This window comes from Gadus macrocephalus, chromosome 17, assembly GCF_031168955.1.
Source record: "Gadus macrocephalus chromosome 17, ASM3116895v1".
NCBI lineage: Eukaryota > Metazoa > Chordata > Actinopteri > Gadiformes > Gadidae > Gadus > Gadus macrocephalus.
In genome coordinates, this window is record NC_082398.1 from 11,072,374 (window position 1) to 11,093,452 (window position 21,079).

The 21,079-nt window shown below is 46.4% G+C and overlaps 1 protein-coding gene and 1 long non-coding RNA gene across 2 annotated transcripts in view; one reads left to right on the plus strand and one right to left on the minus strand.

Moving 5' to 3' along the window:
- Positions 1-21,079, minus strand: part of LOC132475965 (uncharacterized) — a 121,395-nt gene that overhangs the window by 27,606 nt on the left and 72,710 nt on the right. The window lies entirely within an intron of this gene.
- plcb3 (phospholipase C, beta 3 (phosphatidylinositol-specific)) overlaps positions 7,557-21,079 on the plus strand; it is a 33,339-nt gene continuing 19,816 nt past the window's right edge. Inside the window, exons 1-2 of the mRNA XM_060035804.1 lie at positions 7,557-7,706; positions 20,040-20,108. The gene's annotated coding sequence lies outside the window, so the exon portion shown is untranslated. The remainder of the gene's footprint in view (positions 7,707-20,039; positions 20,109-21,079) is intronic.

Here is a 21,079-nt window from a genome sequence, read left to right on the forward strand (position 1 = left end):
GCATGTGTTTGTGGGAGGCTGTTTAGTTTGTGTGTGTGTGTGTGTGTGTTTCACATTGAACGACTTCCTGTTCCAGCTTGTTATGGGCTCCTCTCCCCTCCCTCCCCCTCTCCCTCCCTCCCTCCCTCCCTCTCTCCCGCTCCGCCCTGCCTCACCCGCCCCCCCTATGTTCCCGCTACATACGTTTACATACATGCAAATCCACGTCACATTCGTCGACTGGACTACCAGGCATTTCCATACTCGGGGTGTTCAGATACGGATCCTTCAGGGCGCTTCTGACGCTACAAATCTGATTCCACAGCACTTGTACTACGCTTTGGATGAGTGGCTACAAGAGGAATGCAAACGGAAGGGAAATATTCTGCTAGAGAGGGAGATAGAGGTGGAGAGAGAGGGGGAGTGACACACACACACACACACACACACACAGAAGTGCAGCCAGTGGGTATTTGAGAAACCTCACACATCACAGTGAAACACGGCCACGTGTGTGTGTCAAGTCAAACAAAACGAAACACAGCGCACATCTCCCCCACGCGTCTCGGCTCCAGGGGCCGACGGCGAGCCAGGGAGGTTCAGCCGCCGTCGTGTTCTCCCCGACCATCCCGTGCCAGTGCCGGTTGCCGTCGGTTACGTCTGAGTTGGGGACGGCGAGGAGGTCGACCGCCGGTGAGACGATTTTGTCGTGGGGGGGTCGACGAAGAAGATGAAGGGCAAAGAGGCCGTAGAAGAGGATGGTAGAGAGAGTGAGGGCTGAGATATGATGATTAAGATTCAAACGAACACAGCTAAATGCTTCTGCGGTCATGCGTTTTTCCACGGCAACAGTGCAACGCCGGCCTTTTCAAAGGTTGAGATCAGGTGGATTTGGAGATCTTTTTTCGTGAGAGAGGGGGAGAGAGAGAGAGAGAGGGGGAGAGAGAGAGAGAGAGAGAGAGATCCCCCTCCATCAGGTGGGGGGAGGTCTTTCCTAATGATGCTGCTAATAGGGAGGTTTAGGGGCTGGGGGGCGTGGGGGAAGGAGGTCAGGTGTCAACCACAGCCACATGTGGAGGGTGGGAAGGATTGACATCTGGAAACAACTTTGCCCTCCCTGGTGCCTTCTGGGTCCCTTCCCTTCTTTTTTTGTATTCTGGTTAAAAACTCCTTTATCTCCTTCTCCACTTATCTTCCTCCCCTCTCCCCCCTCTGTCTTTTCACCCATTCTATTATCCTCCTCCTCCTCCTCCTCTTCCTCTCACATACAATTATTCAGAAAATTCACCTTTGTCATCTTGACTTTCCTCATCATTCTTTTGTAACCTTCTTTAGTTGATGAAGATGATGGTGAAGATGTTTTCTCATGTGTCTCAAAGATTAAAAATGTCGGCACTTGAGGAATTGTTCCGACCCCTGGGGACCGAAGTGCAAGATATAAAAGTACAACGAATCGCATTTTAATTAGGTCAATTAATTGGGACGTATCATTGTATTCGTTTTTATATGTTTTTTTTCTGCCTCATTATGTCATCGGCTTCATTCCAGTTCTAGATTCCACAATCCAAGATCAGACGCGGCTCGGTTTGGGTTCACTCCGTGACAAAAACATGTTGACACAACGGAAAATGTGCATTATGTTGCGCTCTCCTGTAGTACTGACAAAACCACTCATGTCGTATATCGTCATATGCAGTAATATTGCAGTAAAACAGGTTGAGCACCACCTCTGCGTCAGGAGTCTATTTGTAACCGATTGCCGTTTCACTCGGTAGTCTGTTTGCATTTAAAGGCTTGACGTGGACACGCTGTTCCGCGACCTTTCTGCCCCTAAAGGCAACGTAGTCTTCTGGAATGAACAGTCACAGAAAACCTGACTGAGTTCAGGTCCATGTCGTTAAGGAGGTGTCGGAGGGCTCTCGTGCATTGATGCCCACTGCTTGGAAATCGAACCCAGAACCTTTTGGCCTGATTTGAATATCCATGAGCGAACCATAGTTTCAGGACTGATTGTTGCCGTCACTGGTGAAGCATGATCCTGCGTTTGGTTTTCATCCGCGGCCCGTTTAATGTGTCTGGCCTCCGTCACCACCTCATGCTCTCGCGCCCTGGGGTACGAAGGTCAGCTGTTATCAAGTTTTACCTTGTTGCCAAAGTAACACACACACACACACACACACACACACACACACACACACACACACACACACACACACACACACACACACACACACACACACACACACACACACACACACACACACACACACACACACACTACAGTTTGTGCATACACTTTTCCACCGTGGTTTACGACTGTGTACTTTAAAACACACAGACTAGTTAGAGACACAGTCATCGTTCTAGCTTATGCTTGCATAAACAAGCGGCATTATTTCATGGAATTTCTCTCAAAGCCGATTTACCTCCGTAATAAAACTATATGGTCAACATTTGTAAAACGTGGTAAAAAATAATCAATGCCCGCACACCCGCACCCATGCCGCATCACAGCGACTATTTCGGAGGCTTAACCTGTAGACATCCTACAGAAAGTTGACCCCTGATCCCTAACTGATACTTAAAAACATCTATCTGAATCCACAGTGAGTCACTCTGGATAAAAGTGTCTGCCGAAAAAAAAAAAATACTGATAATATTTATTTTATTTATATATTTTTATTTTGTAATAGCGGTCCCTAACCATAGCTTACAACGGTGATACAGCGGTCAAAAATAAGCATTTTAATATTTTTTCTGTACAGTCAGTCGTCAAGGCAGAGAGGAGTTCTGGTTGACGGATCCTCTCAATGATTCCAACTAGCGCTAATAGAAGAAGAGATAACCGTTTGATACACGGTGTTGCCCTGGAGACGACCTCGCAGTTACCTGTTCCATTTCCTCCATCACGTTAATACGATTTTCAAAATTGATTAATCGTATATTAAACATCAAATGGAAACTAGTCTGTCGTTGCAATTAGAATGAATTGCTCCGGACACCGAATGTTTTACTATGAACCATTTAGTCATTTATCAGATGCTTTGAGCCAAAGCCACTTAGTGTGGATTCAGAGAGATGGAAAGAGGGTGGGAGAGAGAGAGGCATCTATCTCACACACGTATCTGGCGTTTGGGCTTAACAAGGTGTGTGTGCTGAACCACTTGTTTCCTGCCTTACCACATCAACGACTTCTCTTCCAGTTCTTGGCGCCCATAGAGTGTCTTGGTCTGGTGGATCAACTGGCGTATGGGGAAACTTGTTCTGTGAGTGGAAGGGATTTTGGCTGTAAAAGCCAGAGGAAGGCACGATAGTGGAGTTGCTGGGTGGATGTTTGAATCCCAACGTTTGCAGTCCAACCCATGGGCATCCTTGGGCAAGAGTTCCCCTAACCGCTACATGCTCCTTCATGACATGGATCTTCTCGATCTCACTGCAAGTGGATAAGAAGTGTAAATAAAGTTGTTTCCTGTCAACTTTGATGGCAAGGCCACCAACGATTCTACAACAGAAGTTTGTCTAAAATGTAAATTCGGGAAATGTTATCAGAATCTGTGGTGAAATAAATATTTTATAATGAGAAAGAACATACACCATTTGAGGGCTTTTATCCAAAGTGTTTGAGCCAATAACGTGAGAGGACACATTCCTGGCATGAGGAGTGGCCAAAGAGGATATGTAACCCCAAACCCTGGAAGTGTTAATTGCTCTAATTGAGCTAATCGTTTAGCCACTCAGGACCAGCTCCAAGGTATTTACAACGGAAGTTATTTTCTAATGCCCAGTGCAGAAAGTGGAAGGAACTGGTTTTGTGGTAATTGGTTGAGAGAGATGCTGCCAGAATCATTCAGCGGTTAATGTTCTTTAAGTGATTTTCATTAGATACAAACAACAGCTGAATACAGTATCTAATATATGAGAATAAGCAAAGCGTTTATTCAGTTGAGTTGCTTGGGGTCAAAAAAACAAACAGATTTCTGTAGAATGTGGGACAGCTACAAGCACAGATCAAACATATTTAGAACTATTTCTTGGACTTCTTGACGGCTCATTATTGAAGATGGATGTTATCAAGGACCTGCTACAGGAAGTAAGGTGTCATCTTACTTAAGGATGCTTACTGGTTAGAGTGCAGGCATCGGGGATCAAACCCACAACCTTTTGACCAAGAGTCCAACACCCAGTCCTACACTAAGCTTCTTTGACACTTGTAGTGTAACGCCACAGTGTTTGGGACATTTAATATATAACATTGCTCATTATATCCCTCATGCACATCAAGGGTACTAAAAAGGTTTAAGCGTTGGACGTTATCATTGAAATAACTGCCCCCCCCCCCCCCCCACATCCATCTCTGCTGCCTTAAGCATTTATTTTTTTAATCTCATAGTGTGTGTGTTTGAATGCGAGCTGAAAAAAGGGTTCACCTACACCTTAAAATACCCCTATTTAAACACCAGCATTTCAGAATATCGACCCTATAGACCGTGATGGCTGGATCAGCCTACTATGCTGCGCAGTGGGCTGTACCAACCGATAGATTAGTCTACCCATTGTATATACCTGGGTTGGATCCCCCCTACTTGTGGTTTCACCCATGGGTCGATTTTGAAACGGCTTTTAATGACTAACCAACATCACACCTGGGAGGACAAAAGGGTCCCTTTGAGCGGGAAAGATAAAAACAATGTTTTGCGCTATAAAGTCTATACTGAAAACAAGACCGCCGAGTATGTAAAGTAGAGCTGGCTTGCAGATAAGCTGACTTCCTTCTTCCTCATGTCTGCTTCCAATGAAGGATTCCGCGGTAGGTTGAGGAGAGCGAGAGGGAAAGGGGTGAAGAGAGAGAGCGAGAGGGAAAGGGGTGGAGAGAGAGAGAGCGAGAGCGAAAGGGGTGAAGAGAGAGAGCGAGAGGGAAAGGGGTGAAGAGAGAGAGCGAGAGCGAAAGGGGTGAAGAGAGGGAGCGATAGAGATAGGGGTGGAGAGAGGGAGCCAGAGGGAAAGGGGTGAAGAGAGAGCGAGAGCGAAAGGGGTGAAGAGAGAGAGCGAGAGGGAAAGGGGTGGAGAGAGGGAGCGATAGAGATAGGGGTGAAGAGAGAGGGCACCAACCTCCTAAGCCAGTGACATCTTGGCAAGGTTTTATTCTGGGGCAGGGTTGAAGGGCAAGGTCAGCCCAAGGGACAGAGTGGTAGTGACTTATTTTAGTTTTTAGTGAGCAATCGTAACGCGTTACCCAGGGTGGGTCTTTCTTTTGTAGCCATTTGTTTTCCTGTGTTGTGAACGCTGGTCTGAATCCATCGCTTGATTTCAAAACGAATAAAGTATGAAACAATGGAGAATGTTCAGGCTGCAACAAATCAATTGCGTAGTAGTTGGTATAATGTTGGGCGTATTTATATTGTATACATATTTTATTTATATTTTATGTATTTCTTTTTTTCCCATGGTATTGGTGATGCCGCCAAGCCAATGCTACCACTATTGTATGTTCAAACCTTCATTATCGATCAGATACATTTAATTAGCAAGTAAAATAAATAAAGTCACATGTTTGATCCTGCCATGCGAATGTATTCATTGTTGGACGATCTTGCTGGTTGCATTATGAGATGAGTCATTTTGAAGAAATTGTTCAGCACCAGATATAAACAACAGCACAACAAACCAGTGCAGGAGAAGATTAAGTGATTTAAAATTGCAGAATTTCAGAGCTACTTCCTGTATACGTGTCGTATAGAAAAAAAACCTGACCACCAAAATTCATTTTCACCGTTGATTGATTGCGTCTAGAGCCTGGCCGTACTTTTTGGGTTAGAAATCCAGACCCGTAGCCACACAAAGATTCACGTTGATTTAAAAAATGTTGCCTTTCTTCTTGGGTCTCTGACCACTTTTTTGAATTGCATTCATCTATCCTTTCTTCCTCCTTCTTCCTTTCCCTCCATTTATTCATTTATTTCTAATCCACTTAACTCATCCTCCTTTCCCTCTGACAAATCTCTCTCTCTCTGTCCCTCTCTCTGTCTCTCTCTCTCTCTCTCTCTCTGTCCCTCTCTCTGTCTCTGTCTCTCTCTCTGTCTCTGTCTCTCTCCTTCTCTCTCTCTCTCTCTCTCTCTCTCTCTCTCTCTCTCTCTCTCTCTCTCTCTCTCTCTCTCTCTCTCTCTCTCTCTCTCTCTCTCTCTCTCTCTCTCTCTCTCTCTCTCTCTCTCTCTCTGTCTCTGTCTCTCTCCTTCTCTCACTCTCTCTGTCTCTGTCTCTCTCTCTCTCTCTGCTTTGTCCCCCCCCCCCCCCCCCCTCTTAGCCCACCGTCGAGCCTAAACTAAAGGTAGGTCTTGTGGTTCTTGAAAGGCACATTATAAGTTAGTTTATTATCGTGCTTGTTAATTCATAGACACACCCTGTCTGCTCGCGGCAGCAGTACCCGTATCCATTATCATTTGTGAAGGATGAATGCCAACATAGTTTAAATGTATAATCTATTTAAATCCTGCGGTGGGCAGTTGTTTTGAGTTTCGGGCCAGTCAACCTCCTAAATGTATTTCCCAGTGTTAAAGTCCATTTCTAAAAGAGGGTTTGGTGAAAGTATTAAATAGTAAGTAGTAAGATAGTATGTATATTTAGTGACAATAGTACGTTTATAGTCAGTGGTGTGTCTGGACAAAATCACGAGGGGTGGCCCAGAATATCACGCCGGCATTGATGATGTGATTAACGATTTCTTCAAATCCTAAATCAACTGTCAGATTTTGAAGTGGCACTCTGGCTGGCCAATCCAATGTGGGGCCACCCCAGCCCCTCCCTGGACCCACCCCTGATTATAGCTATGTCGTATATCATGTTAGTATTATAGTCTGGAGCATATATTTGATATAGTTGTATTATATTAAGTTAATTAGAAATAGATCGTAATATCGTTTACATTTGTTGGGCGTCTCCGCTAGCCTGCAGTGGAGCTAAGAATCAAGGTAACAACAAAGAGCATGGCAGGACAAGACGATGATGACGATGATGCAATCCATCGTACACCCTCACAGCGACCGTTGGGTGTTTTCTTGTAGAACATCATCAACCACTATCATTTATAACTAATGATAGGAATTTAAGATTGTGAGGCTGAGTTCTTTGTCAGTCTTCGTTGCCTCATGGTGATGAAGAGGCATCACCGTCATGTCGTATTGATTTGATTTAAGATTTACATCTCATGCTGGAACATGGCCGCTCTCTGTGTTTGTGTGCCTATCTCTCCTTTTCTCTCTCTATTACTCGCTCTTTTTTCCTCTCTCTCTCTCTCTTACTCTCTCTCTGCTGATATGTCAGTTTGTCCATAGTGCTAATCAGATAACAACGCTACTAAAACGCTACGCGCTACTCTATTGCAATTCATTAAGACCCATCCTCGCCGAGCCTTCCCATTAAGCATTAACGAGGACTTGTTTTTCTTCTAAGAGTTTGCTTCCAAAATAAAAGCCCCTGGGCTCATTTATACTTCGGCAAGTTCCTTAATGTTTACGTTGCTGTTTGGCTGCGGTCCGTTTTAAAGTGTAACCAATGCGTACAGGTTGACGGACCGACCGCCCCCATCACTCCCGCTGCCGCCTCATTCATAATGGTTTCTTTGTATCTGTGGTTTCCTGCAGGAACCCAACAGCGGCCCCCCCAGCCTGGTCACCCTGGAGGTGGAGCCCAACGGATTCTTCCTCCGCTGGAAGAGTAGTGGAGCCAATCAGGTGACGCACGCACGCACGCACGCACGCACGCACGCACGCACGCACGCACGCACGCACGCACGCACGCACGCGCGCGCGCACGCACGCACGCGCGCGCACACGCACACACAGAGAGAGAGAGATACACTGACAGAGAGAGATATACACGTACACACAAACACACTCACGTGAAGCAAACTGGACGGGCGACTGTCGTCTTGTAATGTAAGCATGTTTCAAATGTTTTGCTCACACAGTTACAGTTGACCTTATCAACATTCTCTATCTCGGTCTCCCTCTATCCCTTTCTCTCTCTCTCTGTCTTTGTGTCAGAATATGTGGTGAAATAATTAATTAATAATGTGAACATACACCAATAAGGTGAGAGGACACATTCCTGGCATGAGGAGTGGCCAAAGAGGTTATGAAACCCTGGAAGTGTTAATTGCTCTAATTGAGCTAATCGTTTAGCCACTCAGGACCAGCTCCAAGGTATTGGCGGAAGTTATTTTCTAATGCCCAGTGCAGAAAGTGGAAGGAACTGGTTTTGTGGTAATTGGTTGAGAGAGATGCTGCCAGAATCATTCCCCGGTTAATGTTCTTTAAGTGATTTTCATTAGATACAAACAACAGCTGAATACAGTATCTAATATATGAGAATAAGCAAAGCGTGTATTCAGTTGAGTTCCAAAATGCTCGCACTCTCCCTCTCTCTATCGTTCTCTCTTTACCGCTCTGAGCTTCAGGCTGACCAGTTGTCCTCCTCCTCCTCCTTGTCCTTCGTACACTTTATTGTCCTTTCTTCACTTCAGTGGGTTTGATCCCAAAGCGACTTTACAAACCTTTTTATAAACGTAAGTGCGTTGTATTTTCTTTAGATTGTATGCGTGCACTGGTATGACCTGACTCCACTGAGTCTACACATGATAAACTAGGATATTCATAAGAAACAAGATAATAACAATAATAGTATTATTATAGGAATGTACCCTGTCTTCTGTAATATCAGTGGTGGTTGGAGCGCGTGTTGGAGCGCGTGTTGCGGGGTTGTTTGTCTGTTGTAAACACAACATGGAAGTAAACAGAAGAAGAAGCCCAAAAGGCACAACTAAACAACAAAACCAAACCAAAGCGGAAAAGGAACTCGCACAGAGAGCCAACCTGCCTGTGTGGAGTTGGGGAGAGAGAGAGAATGTGAATGTGACACACTGGGCTACGTCCAAAGGCTCCCTGAACAGATAAGGTGCGCTCCCACCAGGCACCCTCCAACGTACTTCAAGTGGTAGAAGGTGCTGGAAGGCGAGGCTGGGAGGAGTCCGAGGACAGCAACGTGAAGCGAGCCAAAGGGCCAGGGGATGTAGACAAAGTTACGATTCCCCTATTGGGTTAAACGGCGACGTGTCAGACAATAACCCAGGGGAGAGAGAGGGAGGGAGAGAGGGAGAGGGAGAGAGGGAGAGAGGGCTGTACTGTTCTCGCCAACCACTGAACCTACAGCCAACGGGAGAGTGTGAGGGCGGTCACCGTACTGGCGTGCCCACCTCCCTCATAACGCACCCTGTAAGCACTCCGTGTTTACCTTTGCACTCTGCACCGTTGCAACAAAGTTTGTTGACGTTTACGTGTGTGTACATAGTCGTTTTGTTTATGTTTACCTTTGTTTAGTTGCAGCCTTGTTTTAGCTGTACGTCTACTCTGGTGGGAGTACCTTGAGAGCAAGCAGGAGCTGGATGCCAAGTTCCTTGCATGACACACTTGGCCAATGAGGCCGATGTCCCTCCTCCAAGCGAGGCTCAGAACAATCAAAGCACAGGATCAATATTGCAGCCGCGACAGGAAACCCCAAGAACGGCACCGGCGAGCTTCGAAGAAGAACCGTAAGTCGACTGGGAGCAGCGGTGGCGGGCCTATAGTGTAGTCCTGCTCCCAGTATCGTAGCGAGGTGGGTTCCACAGTCCTCCCCGTACCTGCAGGCGTCTCGTGCGGTCGGCTATGGGTTTAGTTCACCTGCTTGAGGATGAGTGACGTGTCACCAGTCAGATATGGCTTTTGCATATAAAAAACAAATGTGCTCTCCACTTTTCTTCCTTATCCTATTTTCCCCCTTCAAACCGTGTAAATCTCTTCCTGCTCGGTCTGTATTCATTTATTTCCTCTTTTCTGTCCTTCTCTTGTTCTCTCTATCACACTGTCTCTCTCCTTCGGCCTCCTCTTTTTTACCTTTCTGTCTTTGCCTCTCCCTTTCGGTCTTTCTCTGCGTCTTTCTCTTCACCTCAAATGCCTCTTTCTCTGTCCTGGTCTCTCCTTCTCTCCGTGTCTCTCCCTTGCCTTTTGTATCTCCCTCCATCTCTCCCCTTGTATTTTTGGCTGCCCTGATTACACTCCAGGCATGCGTGGAATGTTTGTTCACACACAGCATTGCAACAGCCCTGCTCGCTGCATGCACTGCAGCGTGTGTGTGTGTGTGTGTGTGTGTGTGTGTGTGTGTGTGTGTGTGTGTGTGTGTGTGTGTGTGTGTGTGTGTGTGTGTGTGTGTGTGTGTGTGTGTGTGTGTGTGTGTGTGTGTGTGTGTGTGTGTGTGTGTGTGTCTTTTTACAGTACTGGAACACTAGGCCGTTGGTTGCCGCGGGGATGGCTTTGTCACAGTTGGAATGTCGGCTAAAACGGGACTTTACAATTACGCTGAACACCGGAGACGACGTCGCAAAAACTGAGGACGACCTTGAAACACTTTCGAAAAAATCTGATTTGTTCCTAATTAACACGAGAAGGGCGGGGAGGGAGGGAGGGATAATGGTTAGAGGGGGAGACGAGGGTAGAGTTAAAGGGAGGAGAGAGGGAGAGACAAGGGGAGAGAGAGGAGAATTAGAGACGGGAACACAGGGGGAGAGAGAGAGAGAGAGATGGTTGATACTGTATGCAGAAAGTTGGAAAAGCAAACTGATATTAAGTGACAGGTGTGCACCGGGGGACAGGTTGGGACTCGCGCGTCGTGTATAAATCCTGTGCTCTGACTCAAGAAACAAGCGACGCGCCTCACCTGAAACGGCACTGGGTCATGTTTTCCTGTCACACTCCCAGACGTTAGACGCTGCTTAGGAGTACAGTGTAGCTCTACGTCTTTCCGATCTCTTCTCACGCCTTGCTCAAGGCTAGACTGCCTGCGGGGCGATGCTTTGACCCAGCGCCACGGTAACCACGTCAAAACACAAAGGATCCGGACAACCGACGAGATCCTCGGGATCCGATGTCATGCCGACGGCTGGCGACGCCCACATGGTTCACTGTACAACGGGCGACCTTTTGTTGCTCGAGGTTTGTTCTCGTAACAGAGGAGGAACAGTTCCTCAATAGTATTGTTTTCAGTGTTTTCCCAGAATGCATCAATCGCTCGTTCCTCCCCCCCCCCTCCCCCTTGGAGATATCTGTAAGATGGCGGTCAAGTGGAAACGAGACACGTAGGAACGGATGTCTCGGCTCAAATTAGCGAACGGCAATTAGCAATTAGCATTCTAATCTCCATCAATGATGGAGCTATTCTGGAGGACGCTCGTGTCTGTTATTAAGTGCAGCCCAAATACCTCACCTCCTCCTCCCCTCGTCTGACTGAACACCGGCGGAGCTGGTGGGTCAAACTCTTCAGGAAGCTCTGAGGAGAATGCAGAAGAAGTGGATCAAAGGAAAGAGTAGTTTGTTTGTGACCCCGCCAGGACCCCAGGCACACACACACACACACACACAGACACACGGAGAGAGTTCTTTTGACCTTGAGCTTCATGGATTTGACCTTTGACCCTTAGCTTGTGTTTTCCCTACAGGGACTTTTGCATTTTTCAAAGTTCCAACTGTCGCCAGACATTGATGTAGTGTCTGTTTCCATTTGTTTGGCACAGTCGTCCCATCATTAATTATTGGTTTGTTTTTATTAAGAGAAGACCGGGAAAATGTCAAATCTATGCCAGGGAAACCAACTGCATTGGTCTGTATTTGGAAGCCTACGTACTTTGTCACACACACACACACGCACACGAGATGGTGATAATGCTGGTGCTGGGTACGAACCAGTGGGGGAGCTAAAGCTGTGGTGTTGTGTATCAGGTTCCCATCCATCCCTCCGTTGTGTCTCTCCACTCCAGCCTTTTCATCTGGCTGTATTTGACTCTTCTTCTTCTTCTTCTTCTTCTTCTGTTCCCGTCTCTCTCTCACCTCTCTCTGCACGCCCACACATTACTCGCCGCGCCCTGTCCAGCCCTGTTCAGCATGAAAACCTTTCTGCTGTTTTCTCTTTGAATCTTTGTCTCCCCCAGCTATCTTCTCAAACGCTTTGTGAAACCTGAGGATAATATTGCACACACTTGCGATGTTGTTCCATCATTCGTAACTTTTTTTTTAGCATGACGTCAGTTGACTTTACAGAAGTGTTGTTTTTCTAAATGTAACTGAATCTATGCCCTTTTCGGCCCCGTTTTCATTGTTAACTATGACATGGGTTAACAGGGGTGTAAAGCAATATTTTAAGTTCAAAATTTGCCCCATTCTCTCACTTCCTTTCAGAGTATCGGTCGCTCAAATCTCACGTCTTCCACCCCCCGGGGATATTTATCTCTTCAACCAACAGCCCCATCCATCAGCCCAGCTTGACCTTCTCTTGTTTCTGGAGTCCCTCTCTCTCCCTTTCTCTCCCGCCCTCTCCCTGCTTCTTAAACATTTAGTGTTGCTGTTCTTTCTTCCCCTGCTTTGTGTGCACATGCTCACGTGCACGGATTCAACCAGAGTCCCACAGGGGTCAATGCACAAACACGCAAATGTTTCCCTGAACACGTTGGAGACACGCCCTGCGTGTGGTTCATCCTGTCAGATCCGTCTCTGACTCTCTCTCTCACTCTCCTTTGTCCCTTGCTCGCACACCCGCACCTTCACCCGCTCCCTCCACTTCCTGTCTGAATCCTGATCGGCCTCCACCAGCTGCCACACGAGATGCCACAACTAATTTGATCGGTTTCTTTCACTAACTCGCTCTCCCTCGCTCCCTTGCTCTCTCTGTCTCTCGCTCCCTCGCTCTCTCTAGCTCTCTGTCTCTCTGTCTTCCTTCTCTCTCTCTCTGTAGTGGTTAGGGTGCTCAATTCCCAACCGATAGGTTCCGGGTTTGATCCCCAAATGTCCCCGGTCTGACCTATAGGCATCCTTTAGCTCTCTCCTTATGAAGTGTCTAGCTGAAAGCTAGATTACTAAATATTAAGCAGTAGTCTTTTAAAAGCCAACCTTTCAAAGTTCCAGTTCACCACCCTCTGAAAATGACTTACTCATCATAGGTCTAGCCATGGCTTGATGTTATTGTTTAGCATATTTAGCTTCCAGTCCAACCAAATTTTCAAAGTCAGCCTGAGGGGGAAACGGTTACAGCTGTTCCTGGTGACAGTTGGCTTCTCGTTCTTCTACCTTTTCTACTTGATGTTTATTTTTATTCACACTTTTTTTTTTCTTTCATCACTCTTGTTGTAATCCCGGCTCCAATAGTCATTCTCTCACTTTCTCGCCCTCATCCCTCCCTTTTTTATTCCAAATATTTTTAATCCTGATTTCCTGTGTGTGTGTGTGTGTGTGTGTGTGTGTGTGTGTGTGTGTGTGTGTGTGTGTGTGTGTGTGTGTGTGTGTGTGTGTGTGTGTGTGTGTGTGTGTGTGTGTGTGTGTGTGTGTGTGTGTGTGTGTGATTTATATCTCAAATATAAACTGAGAAATGACACTTCCTGCACTCCATCTCTCTCTCTCCCTACCATTCTCATTTCTCGCCCCCTTAAACTACTTCTAATTTTTTTCTCCCTTTTCTTCACCTCCCTCCCGGCCTTTCACCAATATCTCTCTCCCCCTCTCCCATCCTCCGTCCTTCTTTTGAGTGTGTTCGCTCTTCTATTCATCTTTCTCTCTCTCTACAAGGAAACGTTTCCTCCATTCTCTTATTCTCTTCTCCACCTTATTCATCTCACGGGCGTTTGCTCTCTCGCTCTCGGCCTCTCTCTCTCTTGCAGTAAAATGTTTAGAAACAACGCTTGTAATCTCTTAGTCATGGCTTACTGTCTCTCCCCCTCTCTCTTTCTCTCCCTCTCTCGTTCGGAGCGTGAGAAACTGTGCAGGAAGTTGGAGAGAAGGTTGGAAACAAGGGGGGTTCTGGCTGGGGGGAACAATTCTGTGCCCCCTCACTCTCTCCCTGATCCTCTTCCTCCTCCACCTTGCGTGCGTGCTCCATCACATATTTTCTCGCCGTACCCTTGCCAGATGGTTTTCTGTCTGTCTGCATTTCTGGGATGTTGTTTGTATATTTCCAGTGTAGATCTGTCTGTCTGTGTCCAGTGTAGCTCTGTCTCTCTGTGTCCAGTGAAGGGCTGGATGTCTGTCTGTCTGTCTGATTATGTCCTGTGTAGCTCCATCTGTCTGTATTTCTGTCTCGGTCTGTCTGTGTTGGTCTATTTCAGTATTTTTCACTCTTCCACATTTTTCCCACCCTGACCCCATTTTCTCTGATCCTGACCTAGGATCCTCCTTCATGGGATATGCTGATGCTCCTTAGCATCAGCATATCCCATGACATCATCTCCCAGTGAAGCAGTTTGTACTCCTTTGCTTATATCTACAAATCCAGAGTTAGTTGAAATGACTGGTGATGTTCAATTGCCCTTTGCATATAACAAAATGTATCAGCAACACCAACTAGTCGTTTGAATATCAAGTGTATATCAAACCCCTGGTCTATCTGGTCTGCGAGTCTTTATTTATTTTACTTTATAACTTTTATTTTGGTTTGGCCACTTCCCAAACAGCCGTCTGGCTGTTTGTCTGTCTCTGTCTATCTGTCTTGTGTGTTTTTGGGACCAGTCTGAATGAAGGACACAAGGTCAGGAACGGCCGTTGAATATAATCCGACCGCTGGCCTCTGGTGCCCTTTGAGACTCTTATTTTGAAAAGGTCAGACTGTTATTTTGAAAGGGCCTTGCCTATATAAACAGAAGACTGGATCGGACGATAGCGGGGCTGCAGTATGACTCCCCTGGGAGAACACAAGAAACTGAGCTGGCTGCGGTCTGGCCATGGTCCACTACGGTCAAATACATGTATTATACAGTCAAATACATGTATTACAAGTATTTTAGACTAGTATTTTAGTTTAGTAGCAGATTTAGCAAATGTTTTCGAGTGAAAGTCCAACCATTCTTCTTTGAAATGAGACTGTAATGTGACCGATCAACTCACCAATACCTTGGTTAGGGTGAAATATGGGTTTCAGTAGAACCCATTTATGGTTATATTGTCCTATTATTGTGACTTAGTTCTGTTGTTATTAGAGATAACATCACTAATATAAATGAACACACACACACACACACACACACACACACACACACACACACACACACACACACACACACACACACACACACACACACACACACACACACACACACACACACACACACACACACACATTAAGCCTTTCTCTTGTACACCCGCACACACTCTCGTATGCACACACAAGCGCGCGGCCAGCCTTTGGATTGGGCCAGAGTTCAGAGGGAGGGGAAAGGACTCTGTCAGTTGATAACATGATGGCTTCCTCTTTCACTTGGCTCCCCTCCTGTCTCATCTCTCATTCTCCTCTCTATCTCTATCCGTCTCTCTGTCTCAGTCTGTCCCTCTCGGGGACAGTATCTATCAAGGCAACACACACACACACACACACACACACACACACACACACACACACACACACACACACACACACACACACACACACACACACACACACACACACACACACACCGTGCATGAGTGTTGGCTTTCTCTTCCCTTCGGTGATTAAGAATTTGGGATTCTGTACAGTATTACGCCCTCGCTATGAGCAGCACTTCCTCTAGTGTGTGGGTGTGTGCGCAATACTGTAGTATTTCTGTCTTTGGATCTTTGAACAATAGTGAAATGTCAAAGTGTGTGTGTGTGCCAGAGTTTATTATTCAGTTCAGCGCACCCGGGGCCGTGGGTGTGGGTGTGTGTGTGTTCATACAGTTTTTGTGAGTCTGCTGTCTCATAATTTACATCATTTTACACATGTTTATTTTGAAGTCATTTTAATGTCTAACTATCTCCGTCTTTCTCTTCATATCAAGTTCATTGTTCTGCCTTCCTTCTCCTGCTGTTCTCTCTCTCTCTCTCTCTCTCTCTCTCTCTCTCTCTCTCTCTCTCTCTCTCTCTCTCTCTCTCTCTCTCTCTCTCTCTCTCTCTCTCTCTCTCTCTCTCTCTCTCTCTCTCTCTCTCTCTCTCTCTCGGCCCTTGTTAGAGGCGGTCGCTGTCTGCCGTGGAGAGCTAGACGTGTGAGTGAGAACAGCCCTGCTCTCCTTAATGTAGCCTCACTCATCCGTCTCCTCAACGACAAACGGGAACAGAAAATTGAAGCGGCGAGAGCGAGAGAGAGAGAGAGAGAACGGAGGGAGAGAAAAGGGGAAAGAGGTATTGGAGGGAGGAAGAGGGAAAGAGAGAGACGTGGGGTTAAAACCACACTGACACTTTGTTCTCACTTTGGACCCTTTGTTTATCCTACATGTCGGAGAGATGGAGGGAAGCTGCGTTGTTAAGACTGTACAGGAGAGTTAGGTGTTTCCCCCTCTGGTCCCTTAGAGCTCCCTCTCTCTGCTCCTCGCTTTCGAGCTGTCTCGTGTTGTATATCTCCGTCCCTCTCTCCGCCTCTTTATGTTATGTATTTGTTTTGCTGAGTAATTGCGATGTCAAACAATCCCTTTTTCTCCTTCCATCACTTTATAGATTCAGCTTTGCTTCGGGTTTTCTCTCACTCTCGCTGTCTCACTCTCTCTCCGTCTGTGTCTGTCTCTCGTTACACCGTGCCAGCACTCCCATCTCCCTCCTCCTAACCTTTCCTACCTGTTATTTTCCATGAAGTGGAATCTAGTTGATGTTGGTGTGTGTGTGTGTGTGTGTGTGTGTGTGTGTGTGTGTGGCTCTGTAATCTTGTGTGTTTCTAAGTGATTGTGGACACACGCATGCGTTGCAGGATAGACGGGGTGCCTCCTTTTATTGTGCTCCTAACATTTGATCAAACTCGTGCGAGAGAGATTGGTGTAAGGAAATGGGTGGACAAGGGAAAGGTAGAGAGAGAGGGGGGGAGGGAGAGAGAATTAGGTATTATGTATTACTTGTCTAATATCTAGTCAAGTCAAAAAGGAATCAATGCAGGCTTCACTTTGCTTTTATCGTTCCCTCTTCTCTGTGGTGGCTTGGAACAGCGCCCATGCCCGGTCCAGGACACGCCTTGACGTACCAGTCACACCCAGTACTGGTGTAGCGTGGCGCGTTCCACCCCAGTACCTTTAGTCATAGTGCAGCTAAGGTTCATGGGCAAGTCGAAAAAGAAATCTTAAGGTGGAGCAAATTATTCGAATGCTATATTCAATTAAAAAGAATTGAGTTCAGTCCGACCAACTCTTTATAGTTTATTTTTTAGGTTAAGTATTGTGAGTTGAAAGACGGAGAGTTTTGTTGTCAGACGGTCCAGCTGAACACTGACGTTGAAACTGTGTCAACCTCAAGGCAGAATGCATAATGTGTGTCTCTAATACAGTGCCAGTTACGTTTAAAGAACCTCCACGGTGCTTGAACTTGGCCAATGATGTCTGGATGTACCATTACCCATTACTAACTTCACGTGACCCCATGCCTATTATTGCTCTGCTGATCAGAGATGGCTGCCTGGGACAAGGAGCAAGCTGAGAAGGCATAATTAATGATTAGTAGAAAACATTTGAAGAATTGTTTTACTTTTAAATGATTGTTGTTTTTTTGTTTAGAGAGAGAAATATGTTAATAATGAACTCGTAGTATATCCTATCCGTACTGGATTTTACTTTATTCGAGCGAACCAGGCAAAAACAGCCCTTACCCATGAAAGCCATGCAGTGCAGATGCTGGTTTAGAGCACTGGTACCATTCTGATTCCTATTCAAGCCCTGGTCATCCATTGGATTACCAGTAGGCCAGCTGTAATTTAGCAAGCTAGCTTGCACTATTTCAAGTGTCTCAACTTTCATGACATAACTTGTTTCCTTAAGTTGTTTATTTTTAACCAGTTTGTCTTTGTATTCTTAACTGTTTGATCAATTGTGCGTGTGTGATTCAACTACACGCAAACCGTCTGTTTTGAGTTTTGCATACTTCCTTCTTGCACGACATTCTGCAAAATGTGACCAGTCTACACACACACACACACACACACACACACACACACACACACACACACACACACACACACACACACACACACACACACACACACACACACGCGCGCACAACCTCACACACAAACGCACAACCTCACACACGGTGTTGCTCAACAAGTCAGGATATTTCACAAGTCAGGACCTGCACAAGAGATATGTCTGCTGCTCAGTTCTACAAGTGTGTGTGTGTTTGTCCGTGCTTCCTTGTTCAAATGTGGAGTTCAAACTTTTCAGGAACAAAGACCTGCTAAAGTTAACTTTGACACATGCACACATGCGCACACACAACAGGCACAGTGCTGCGGTCTAGAGGGAGTCGCCATGGCAATGGTGGAATGAAACCAAGGCCTCTGGGAGGGTGGGTGTGTGTGTGTGTGTGTGTGTGTGTGTGTGTGTGTGTGAGACCCAGAAGCGGTTCTATTCCCCAGGCCTGCTGCCCCTCTCGCGGGGCCAATCAGAATGCAGCCGTGACCTTATAACCTCAGAGTTTCCAGGGAGCGAATATCACCAGTGCAGAGACAACATAAATATAGAAGGAAATGATGGGACTTGTGTGGAAGACGACAATCATGCGAGAATAGGAGAGAAAGGATGAAGGACACAGCCAAAAAGAAATCCATTACAAGTGCAAAGTAAGGGTTTAGCCAATATAGCAAAGCATATATCAAAGGTACAATGACTGATGAACCATGAGTGCCTAGAGACCATATTAAAGCTAAGCTAGGATATGATTGTACAGCCGACAACATGACCTAGGATGGACCTAGGACAACGTTGTTTTAAGTTTAATTTAGTTGAATTCAATGTGCAAATTGAACTTACTGGCTTTAATATAGTTCTTAATTTGTGACGGTTGGATTTATGTTAGTGTTATAATTATAAGTAATAGTGTCGGAATGTGAGAATGAAGAGAATGTTGTGGACCTTTATGTACTGTACATACTTGGAGGGGTAGGGGTATGAGGGAAGAGAGAGAGGGAGAGAGAGAGACACACGAGGGCTCATTGTTTGAGAGGAATCTCTGGAGCCATGCCATGTGGATGTAACTAGAAACTCCTCGAAGAGCGGTCCAGACAGGAGAGGATTGAAGACGGATAGCGCGGCGGCTGATCGAGAGGGATTAGAGATAAGAGATGGAGAGACGCAGACAGACGGAGACGGGCAGAGGGAGAGGGCAATAAAGGCAGAGGGAGATGGGCGGAGAGGGGGAGAGGGCGATGGAGACGGGGAGACGGAGCGACGATGGGACCAGCCAGGTGAGTGATGGCGTGTAGGGCAGAGCAAATATTTACAGTCTGTTCTTCTGTGTTTATGGCTTTCTTCTTTACGACCTCCCTCCCGCTCCTCCTTCCCTCTCTGTTCCTGCCCTCATGTTTTCCTTCTCTCTTCGTTTATCTCCTCCTCCTCCTCCTCCTCCTCCTCCTCCTCCTCTCCCCGTCCGATCACATCTCAAAGCAGAGTAGTTACCAGACAATATTCTGGAATGCCTTCCTGGTCTAGTGCTTTGTCTCGCTCTGTCTCTCTCCGTCCGTCTGTACCTCTGTCCATCTCCACCTGTTCCTGTGGATCACTGGAACATGATCTGGTGGTTTCCATGTTTGAGGCAGGTCCTGGATCGGGTCGGTTTGATGTTTTCACAAAACTCGCACGCAAACACACGTCATTCTAGGGCCTCGTCTCGCCACCGACGGTAATACAGTTTGTGAGGGAACGATCCCCAATTTATTTATTTTCAGACAAGCCAAGGTGCATTTTCCAAAATGGTAATCGAGGCAGAAGAAGACTGCACAGATTAAGGCTCCAGGCGGTTTGATTCAGCGGGCCTAATCCCTTTAGTCGTATACTCAATGTGTTGATGGCTATTACCACCGGTGAAGGGCAATACACCCAGTGGACCCTCAGAAAGACAGAAACACCCCCTGGTCCAGCCCGGGACATGTTGACGGCGGCGGGGATGAAGTTGATCTGGGTGGTGATGATGAAGATGACAGAAGCCGTTGAGAACGGTGAAGGAAATTACAATGATGCCGATGATGATGAAGGTGTTAACAGTTATTGTCTTTCCTTTTTCTTTTAGGAGTGGGAGATCTTGGACATCAGCACCATCAGAGACACCAGGACGGGGAAGTTTGCCAAGCTGCCCAAGGTGTGTGTGTGTGTGTCTGTGTGTGTGTGTGTGTGTGTGTGCGCATAGAGTCACGCGTCTGTTGCCTCATACCAGTGGGGCGATGATGTGTGTTTGTCCCCAAAAGCCGTTTGTGTCATGTGAGGGTCCTGTGTGTCTGACATGTGCATTGTCCGTGTGGTATTTCCTCAGCCTCTCTCAGCTGACGGCGTCCAAAGGCGACATTGTGCTAATGAGCTCTAGTTGACAGATGGAACACTCTGACAGGAAGTGACATACAGAGTGACGGCTGGCAGAGGAAGTCGTTGTGTAAGAGAGTGAGAGTGAGAGAGAGAGAGAGAGAGAGAGAGAGTTGTGTGCAGGGATAGAGATGTAGAGACTAGAGGCAGATGTTATTTATTGATAGTGAGAAAGAATTGAATGAATGTATTACAATGCTAAAATGCATTAGCAACACTGCACATTAGGTTATATTTCCTGCTAATATAGCTCATTGAATAAAAGGGAAAGACTGAGTGACAGAAGTGAACGGGAGATGTGGCATGGAGAACGGGAAGTGCTCTATAGATTAAAATATGAATAATATATACTCCATTTAGTGGACCCTCTTATCCAAAGCGTCTTACTATACCGGGAGTGAATACATCTTTTAGCGCGGGAGGCCCCAGCGGGAATCAAACCCCTGCCTGGGAACTTTCTACGCCATGCTTTACCGACTATGGGATGCAAAGAATGTGAATGCGTTGGTGAATGTGTCTGTGAAAGTGTGTGTGATTGTGTGTGTGTGTCAGCACACGTGTGCAAGTGTGATTGTGCGTTTGTGTGCTGAAACACGCACAGGCACAAATGCACACGCGTTTGTGTCTGTGTGTCAGCATGCGTTTTTGTGTGTGTGTGTGTGTGTGTGTTTGATTGTGCGTGTGTCAGCACGCGTTTGTTGGGGGGGGGGGGGGGGGTGTGTGTGTGTGTGTGTTTTTGTGTGTCAATTTGTG